The following is a 10,073-nucleotide window of genomic DNA, read 5'->3' as shown; positions in this document are numbered from 1 at the left end:
GAGGGAGGGAGAGAGAGAGAGAGAGAGAGAGAGAGAAAGAGAGAGATTGAGATTGAGGTCTTGAGGAGCAGAATAGAGAGGTGGCTGGGAAAGAAAAAAGAAAGATGGAATGTACTAAGCAGACAGCTGCTGAAAAGGGAAGCTAATGATGCCACTTTGCAGAAATCAGAACACCCTGTTCCTCTCCAGAACTTCAAAATAAGCACCTTTCTGGGATGGAGTTTCCCGGCCCTTTGAAGCAGCAGTAAATTTTACCTGGTCATGTGGCTGCTGGAGCCTAGGCTTCTGTCTCTCCTTTTGCTGGGGTGTGCACTTTTCTGCCTTCCACCACGCTCCAGCCAGCTTCCCCTGACTCCCTCCCTCTGGACCTGGAGCAAAAGGGCGAGGCGATGGCCCTCAGACCAGTCCTCTGGTGCCCATGCTGGAGCAGCGGGTGAGCACCCAGCCTGTGGGGAGGGGATGTGGCGACACTCGGCTCTGTGATAGGCTGGACAGGGGGCTGGATGAGGCTCCTTGGCAGACTCCGGCTTTTGGAAGGAACTAGGCACGTGTTTCTAATTGCGGACGGGCTGCCGGGGTTGGCCTGCCTAACCGTTTCCAGATCTAGGAGGTAACTAGCGCCGGCTGCCAAAAGGCACTGACAGGCAAAGAAAACACGGAGCTCTGTTTGAATTCTAACGCATATAACCCAGGGCTCTGATAAGGTTCCAGTTCTGCTCATGCAGGCCAGTCTGAGCTAATTTTCCTCCTCACAGACCTGAGAGAGGCTGCGGGAACATTGGGGTAGGAGTGCAGACACACAGAGCCAGCTTCCTAGAATCCTTCCCTATTTGCCCAAGGCCAAGACATTTTTCATGTAGGGTGAGGAGCCACATTAGAGTCTCCAGTCTCTGCCCACTTAAAACAAAGGTATATTGTACATGTAAATAACTCCATTAGTGAAAGACAAAACATCAAAACAAAGCAACAGCCACCAAAAAAAATCAAAGCAGCTCTTGCGTATAAACCAAGCTTTGATCCCAGCTTCTGTTAGGTTCATAAATAGGCTCTGAAATAGATCTCGCCTGCCACACTACAGTAACATTTTGCCCTTTTCATCTAGAAGCACTGCCACCATTTGAGAAGTCTCAGAAGCACTCTATGCAGAGGAGGTGTGCTGAGCCTTCTAGAAGGGCCTCTCTCTGCCAAGGATAAACAAGCAGAGGGGTAGGGGCAAAGAGACCCTGTGGAGCTTCTGAAGTCCAGAATCACACAGTTTTTCCTGGACACTTTCAGCGGAGCTCTCGCCTGCACTGCCTCACCCCTGCCCCTTCCCTTCCTGGCTCTCTCTTCCCCTTCCTTCCTATCCTAATCCCTCAGAGGCAAGTGCCAGTTGCTCGACCCGGACTTTCTGCTGAATCACCATCCAGTACTTAGTTTGGCCAAGAAGCCCAAACACCTAGCTTAGCATTTTCTAAGAGCTGAGTAGTTCTCTTTCCAGCATTAGCTAAGCATGGCTCCTGAGCTAGGGGAGAAGAGAAAAATGGAAGACACGCGGAAAGTAGGAGAGACAGACATAGTGCAGCATGTCACCTTGGGGAGCCCCTTTTTAATCCTACTCACAACTGTTCCAACCCAGGCCTGAGGAATTCCTATATCTCATGCCCCAATTCTCAGGCCTGACACCTCCCAGACTCAGAGCAAGGAGTCTCCATGGAACTCAAGAGGCCTCGCCTCACTCTCCATTATCCTCAGTCTTGGAGGAAAGGGTGTGGGTTGCGGGAGTCTGGTTGGTTCTCAGACTGGAAAGCTTGTGGGCTCTGTTAGGATCCACCAAGGTCTATAAACCTGGACTCCGGCTGCAATATTCCCAAGACTGGTCAGTGTGGATGAAAAAAGGGTTCTATGGAAAGTAACCTCACGGGGTGACCTGATCATAAATTCCTAACTGGGTAGGTCATGGTGGGTAGTCACGCCCAGATATATAACTTCTTTAGTAAAAGGCTTATCTTTGCTGTAGGCGAGACTCATGCATTATTTCTGTGCATCTAGGCTCACACACCTTTGAAACGGCCCCTTTTGGACTCCTCCTTCTAAAGCGTGAACACAGAATCTTAACTATCCTGTAATCCAATCCCAGCCTTGCTTTCTCCCACATTCATCTGATCATCCTTACATTTCCTTCTTAATCTCAAATCCATAAAAGAAGCTGCAAATTATTATTCTTGGAAGCATTTATCTCATTCTGTTGAGATCTTGCTTCCAGGTATATCCTGTTTGACTTAAATAAATTTTTATAAAAATTCTCTACAGGTTTGGAGATTCCTATGTCCTCAGTTATAATCTAATTCCAAGGGCAGCTAGTGCTCAAACTTGCTAAAGTCTCGAAACAAATTTTGCTCTCTCTTCTTTCCCCGCAAACTCCCAGTACAACTAGGTTTCACTCCCATGATTTTATGTTCCTATACGTGATATAAATTTGGTGTGTCACATTAATCTTTAAAGGTTTACCAGACAAAATTATTGGGTGACTTCATAAACCACAGGTGCTGGCTCCTCTGGGGGTGGGGGAAAAAGCAATCTTTTAGAGACAGTGACAAATTCTCCAGTGGGGAATTTAAGCTTCTAGTCTGGTTTAAGAAAGTCAGCAAGTTGTTTCCAAACTAGTGGAAGCCTCGAACCCATTCATTATTCTCCCATGCAGAAGACGACACACTCCCAGGAATAAGCTCCTCGTCCCCCAATTTCCAGGGCTTGAGCTATGTACACCCTCTGAATAGCAGAATTCCAGTCTGAGAGTGAAAGCTGCAGACTGGAAGAGACACTTTAGGAAGCCAGGAAAGTGGAGGTGATCTGGAGTACGAATTGAAGCATATCGAAACTAAAGACAATACCCTGACTTCTCAGGTAGTCAGAGGCTAAATCCCAACCTGAGAACAGATTGGATTTAGATTAATGGACAGAAGTGTCCAACACCAGTGGATCTCTAGGGAAGAAGGCCTCCATTCTTGAATTCTCTGTGATCTTTGTAATTGTTTACTATGATATATAAACTAGAAATCACTGTACCAATAGTTGTTCATCTTATTAGAGCTCAAGGCTGAATTACTCTTACAGAAATATAAAATGAGGGTAACAGAGATTCCTCTGTTTCTAGGGATAGAGGAACAAGGAATACTCCAGAAGCTGTGCAGGGCAGGGAGGAGGTGAAATACCACTAAAGAATGGGTGTTTACTCTGCTATTATAAGCATACAGTCCAAAAACATAGGGATGCCTTCCTCAAGTGTCCACAACAGATCTTAAGTATTGAAGAATAAATAGGAAGCGTGGCAAAGACAGAGGGGCCAACTCAGTGCAGTCTGATCCACACCAGTGAGAGGACATATGATATGATCATGTTGTCCCTGATCCATTTCACCTGCATTCCAACAACATTGTGCCATCCTCCCTCACCCTGAATCACCACGTCTTACCAATTCTACCTTGTAAATGCCAAACACAGCTGACCCTTGAACAATGTAGGGGTTAGGGTGCTGACACTCCACACAGTCAAAAATACACACATAACTTTTGACTCCCTATAAACAACTATAGTCCTTCTAGGATATCTGAGGGGGATTGGTTCCAGGAACCCATCCCCATAACAAAGTCCGTGGATGCTCAAGTCCCTCATATAAAATGGCATAGAACAACACATACAGTCAGTCAGTCTTCTGTATCTGCAGATTTGCAACCACAGAATGAAAATACTGTTTTCGATCCCAAGTTGGTTGAATCCATAGATGTGAAACCCAGGGATATGAAGGGCCAACTGTATGTTTATTGGGGAAAAAAAATCCATATATAATTGGACCCGTGCAGTTCAAACCCATGCTGCTCAAGGGTCAACTGTATATCTACTCCGCACTGCCCCTGCTCCATCTCTGATTCACAAAACTGGTATCTCAAATCTGAATTCCTATAACCACATTGTAACTGGTCCCTTTGCCTCTGATCTTATTCTCCTCTCCAATCCATCCTCTACCCTTGCAGCCATGATTCTTGAAAATATAAATATGATAATGTTGATCCTCTGTTTGAAATGCTATAATGCTTTCCTCTTGCTCTTAGAGTAAAGCCCAATCTCTCTAGCATGGCCCTTGAGGCCCTTCATGGCCGGGTCTCCACTTCTATCTACACTTTCTACCTCCTAGTCTATGCTGTGGCTATACCGAACTACCTAGAGCTCCTCCAGAGGGCCTCCATTTCTGTTACATCTAGCTCCCTGGATGTTGTGCTCTTAGAGAACTTACCACTTGGAACTGAAATTCCCTGTGTACTTGTCAGAATCATCCGTTGGACTGTGGGTTCCTCAATATAAGAACTAAGTATCCTCATGAATAACACGGTGCCTGGAGCAGAACAGACACTTGGATGTTTGATAATAATTGAATGAGTCTGTGCCCTGCGGTACCTATAGAGAACACACAAGTGGACTCAATAAATACTTCAGAGAGAAGACTTAATTTTCTGCTGCTGCTGCAAATGAGAAGGAGGATTTTCTGGCTCATTGCTGTATCCTCTGTGCCAAGAAGAGTATTTAGCACAACCTGGGCCCTTGATAAATATTTGTTGAATGAACAAAGTATTGTTATTGAATGAACAAAGATTCTCATTTATATAATGCTCCCTGAGAGTCCTAAACCCTAAGTTATACTGCTCTAGAGCAAGCTTTCGAGCAGCATTCTGGGGTAACCACCTGAGGAAGACTCCCAACCAAAGACCTGTTCAGTGCTCCTTAGAGCTTTGTAGAGGACATGGAAGGCAGAAACACATACAGCACATAACCGCGCATCACAAATACTAGGGACAGTTAAGTTGCAACATATTTCATTTTGATTTGTAGACAAACTTGATTCCTTCCTCAAAGTAGTCAATCAATCAACATGGTCAGCTGATTCTACCCCTAAATCTTTCTTGTTTTACCACGTTGTAACTTTGTTTTTATTTTAGGCCACTGCCTCTGTGCCCTGGACAAATGCTTAGCCTGCTAACTCATCTCCCTGCTTCAAGTGTCACTGTCTTTTCTTCACTCAAATGTGAACCTAATCATGTTATTCTGCTCAAAATCCTTCAGTGGTTCCCCATCTCTTGGATGAAGTCTGCTATTTTCTGCATGATGTACAAGATCCTTCAAGGTATGGTTCCTGCTCACCCGTTCAGCCTCATCTCCTGTCACTCTCTGAAGCTCCACCCACTCAAAAGTACTTACTTCTCTCCAACAGGTCATCATCTCTCTCTTGACCCCAAGTCTTGCCTGTGCCCCTCTCACTACCTGGTTGTTCTATTTTATGCCTATCCAGAGCCTATCTACTCGCCTTTCAAGATTTCGCTCAACCTGGCAACCTTTCCTAGCACTCCTCTCCCAACTTTGAAGTATCTCTTGTCATCACACCATATTGTAATTATTTGTTTGTACACCAATCTTTTCACTAGCCTTTAATCTCTTCCAAGACTGTATAAATGATGCCTTATCTCTACTCAGTATAGGAGCTCAATATGGTAATTAACTGATGGATTTGCAATTTCTTTTTTTTTCCTAGAAAATCCATTTACAAAGTAATTTTCATCTTAATGCATTATAAAAATGGAAAATGGGATTTTAGTCAAATTGACCATTGCATAAAAACTAAGAGATTTCTTAATACATTTAAATTTTAAAGGTTGTCTAGTTAGAAGATATACAGAAAAAAAGGGGGACTTGGATATATGGGAATCAAATCTAGGTCAGTCTGTATTTGTCTGGATTCATATACATATACAAGACTGTTGAGACACCAAAAGAACTCTTTGGGGTCAAGGGAAGGGCAAGAAGGCAGTGCTGCCCAGGTATCTGAGGCAATATGTTTAATGCCCGGGGATGAGAAGTTTGGGGCTCAAGAATATGAAGCCTCAAAGGAAAATGAACTGAGATTAAGGGATTTAGATGCTAGGAAAGACTGTTGAATTCTCTGATGTCAAGGGATTAATTTATAAGAGATGTGCAAAACAACACACACGTTTATCTGTCACAGCATCTTGCATCAAGAATCTGGAAACTTTCTGTAGAGGAATTGCAGAATAACCCAGGGTTAAAAGAAATGCATACAGTGAAGTCTTCAAGAAGAAAAAATTTGAAGCTCTGGAAAACTAGCCTCTTAGGAATCTCAGTAGATAGACAGAAAACTAGATAAGCATTGTTTATTCATGAAACACATGCAAGGTACTCCTTTCTCTTCAAGGTGAGAATGGAGAAGGAGCTTCTTTAGTACCAGGCATTCAGGGACAAGAAGGGAACTTGAATGAGAAGAAAATAACCTATTGCAGATGCTAGATGTGACTCCAGCCCCAAAAGAGAGGAAGGATGCCAGGAGCTGCCTGAGTGAAAGGTGGCCTGGTGTCCAAGAGATGGGGGACAAATAGATCTCAAAGGAAAATCCTTTGAGAGTCAGGAGGCAAGAAGAACAAATGTGGGACCCCGGAACACCTGGTGCTCCTTCTTTGTCACTGGGACCACTTTGTTTCTAACTAGAAACACAGGTAAGATGCAGCTAAATGATTAAAGGGAAAAAAAAAAAAAGCAAGCTGCAGAAAGAACCTATTGATCTATATACCCAAATATATACACTGACAGATGCATTTATTTAGAACTGTAAGGATACCTATTTACTGTTACCAAGGCTACTGGGTGAAGATAAGGGGAACACCTTTTACCTTTTACCTTGCTAGAGAAAAAGTCATTTACTTATGAAATATTAATAAAACAATACACACAAACAAAACAGAAGAAAAGAAAGAAAATACTCAAGCAAATCACAAAAGAAGGCACTAATATGCTTGCTCTGGAGAAGAGAGAACGGCTTTTCATTTAATTAAAATGTAAAATACTTTCTTTTTTTTACTGCCTGGAGGCTAGGAATATTCTGCTGACTCGGTAGTGAATAATCAGCTTTGACCTAAATCATAAAATAACGCAAAGGCAGCTGCAGTTGCATAAGCATGATCCAATCTGCAGTTCCTTCTCTCGTTTCTCTCCTCCCCACCCCTTCCAGACTCTGTGCGAACGAGCCAGTTACAGCAGGTTCTTTCTGCTTCTCTACCCCATCTGATTCCTCCCACCACCATTTTTCATCTGATCTATTCCAAAACGGCCCCATGGAACCAGACTTGACCTCATCGTCTCCCTCCCACAATGAATCCCAGCCAGGGGCTTTGCCACACTGGTTCTCCCTGCCGGCTCCTGCCCTCCAGCTCCCTCAATTCAGACGGTACCTCTACACAGAGGCTGGCCTTTGCCTCAAAACTCTCATTTCCACAGTGGATCCAGCCTGTCACAGCACGCCAAAATGACACAGCAGAAAGCAGAGCTTCTTATATTAATACATTCAGACCATCCCCAAGCTCTCTACCATTTCTCTTAGGAATATGGCTGGAATGGACCACTCTCAGTTCTACTGTCAAAGAACACTGGGCCTATTCTACATGGCTGGCTTGATTGGCACCAGCTAAGAGGATGTGTGAGGCTGGATGATGGTGGGAAGGGTGCTAGAATAAAAGATATCAGTATTTAATGAGAGATAGCATCCACCAAGCCTTCCTGACAGCCTGGTTCCTATTTTACTGAATATTTTAAAAGATGATTTGAGGGGCCTGTAGAAGTGGGCTCAAAAAAAAAAGTATTCAACAAACCAGAAAACAGAACCTTTGAACACAGATTCAAAGTACCTGGGAGTGTCTGGTGAGGAAGTGTGGGTTTGTGGCTACGTACATATGTGTGCACCCCTCTGGGGAGAGGAGTTGGGGGCTCTATGTGGCCTTCACATCTAGGAAGAAAAAGATAGTGCACAGGGTGAGGTGAGGAGCTTGTTTCTATTTCCCCCAAGGAAATAAGGAAGAATAAGCTTGGGTTTAAGAAGATTTTCCTGCTTATGAAGGCAGAAAAGTACTTGAACACATATCTCAAGGATGTTGAAAAATTCCTATCTCTGGAGGGCAAGACTGACTACTGCTAAGTTGGTCATAATTTCTTCGCGGTTCTACTTAGGAGGCAGAGGACAGGCTACAAAAGCTTTATTGAACCTTTAATGTCAGGAATCGGGAGAGGGGAGGATCTTATTTTTTGTTAGAATTTCTAAACTCCTTCTGGCTTGGTGCTAGCAGTGTCCAGGTGAGGTGTGGTCTGCCGAAGAGACCATGTACAACCTGTCTTTCTGGAGCTGGGCTACAAGCAAGTGATCCTTATTTCCTGGGAGGGTTTGCACCTCTCTGGCCTGAGGGGATATCAAGGAGGCTACACTACTCCAGAGGGTTTTTGTCCAAGAAGTCACCTACCCTTGGTGGGTTTGGGAAAGGAAGCCATGGGGTCCACCTTCCCAGGGAACTACCCCCTGAGACCTCTTTTCTGTTGTAAGGGATAGACTGAAGACTCGGGACTTTCAATTTCTAGTTGGAGGGTAAGGGTGGCTTCTTGTCTGAGACACTTTAGCGGAATCAGCAGGAAAAAGGAAGCCACATCAGTGTGCATGAGATGTTGAAATAGCAGTGTCCAGAACTCATGTGGTCCCCTTCTAACCACTATTAGCCTGTCTGATGGCAGAAACGGCAACTCTTCCTGTGTTCCCATGCTCTCTTTCTCGTTCTCCTTCCCCCATCTCTAGATCCAATTAGTAAGCAAGGAGCAAGTGACTACCTTCAATGACTAATGGCTGGGCTACAAGGCGCCCAATGCAGTGCTAAAAACATTTGTTGTCTTTTGCAGTCTTTGCAACCATGATCTTCTGTGCTGGCAGGATTCCAATCTCCATCTTACGATGGGGTGGGGCGGGTTACTTTGCCAAGCACTCATAGTAATTAGGAGGTGGTGTGGTGATGCATCCTCTGGCAGCCTGATTCTGGAGCCCACATTCCTCTCCAGATCTGTGAACTGCCCTGACCAAGCACAAGGCATATGCTCCAAACAAGTGTCTCGGCTCCAGTGGCTTGGATGGTGGGGGTCTATCCTAGGGCATCACTGCCGAAGAGGGCACACTTGCCAAGGAGATCACCCCTCGAGCCCTATCTGGCTGCCCTGTGAGAAGCCTTGGGATAGGCAAGTGACCCTTCCCTCCCCATCCCACCAGCATGATAGAAAGAAAGTGTCAAGACCTAGGAAAGGGTGTGGCCAGGATGTTCACTACCCCCAGCTAAGTGTATGTGTGTCAGAAGGTGTGAGTAAGCAGAAACTGAGCTAACTCTAGAAATAGAGCCTCTGAAAGATCCAAATATTTACTTTAGAAATTAGTTTTTGGTTGAAAGATATAAAATACTCCAATCCATTGGGATCCCTGTTATCAGAGACTAAGTGTTGAGACTTCTAGAAATACAGGTTGCAGAACTTCTCTCTAAAGCCTCTCTAATCTATTCCAGCTCACAGAGATCCTTCTCCCTTCTTTGAATTTTTACTGCAATTGAATCCTAACCACAGAATCCACCTTATGGCTTTTCTCCTCAGTTACACAACTTATGCCTTTAAATTTTCCTTCCAAAGGGTATTAATATGTGAGCTGGCAGATGGAAGTAGAGGTGGACGAGGCCAGAAAAACCTTCTTACGAGCAGCAGGAGCCTCCAGTGCAGTGTATTTGCTTGGAAGAGAAGGCATCAGGAGACCGGGACTCTGCTCCGGGCCTGCCACCTTGGGTGAGTCACTACCTGGCTCCATTGTCTTACTGACACTAGGAAAAGGATAATACTGCCCAGCTTAGCTCCTGGATTTGTCATTTGCACACATCAGATCATATAAGTGAAAGTGCTTTGTATGCTGTGAAGAACCCTGCCAATGAAAATTACCGGGCCTCTGAGCAGCTACATAAGTTTCTTCTTTTTTTTAATACCAGATAATCTTATGCAGAATCCATTCATCCAAAGCAACACATGTAGGAAATAGAAAAGTAATAGGGGGAAAATAAGAGAGAGAAGGAAAGAAAGAGGGAGAAGAGGAGAAGCAGAGACACGGAGACCACCAGGAAGGCTAAAAGAGGCCGCCCTGCAAGCAAGGCCCAGATGGCACTTACGTAGGCAGATGGCAGCCAGGAGTC

General features: G+C 44.6%; 1 protein-coding gene across 1 annotated transcript in view; it reads right to left on the bottom strand.

The window, feature by feature from the left end:
• SLC7A8 (solute carrier family 7 member 8) overlaps positions 1-10,073 on the bottom strand; it is a 47,303-nt gene that overhangs the window by 21,560 nt on the left and 15,670 nt on the right. The window lies entirely within an intron of this gene.

The sequence above is a fragment of the Pteropus alecto genome, unplaced genomic scaffold, assembly GCF_000325575.1.
Source record: "Pteropus alecto unplaced genomic scaffold, ASM32557v1 scaffold335, whole genome shotgun sequence".
Taxonomy (NCBI): domain Eukaryota; kingdom Metazoa; phylum Chordata; class Mammalia; order Chiroptera; family Pteropodidae; genus Pteropus; species Pteropus alecto.
This window is presented reverse-complemented; position numbering and strand designations above follow the sequence as displayed.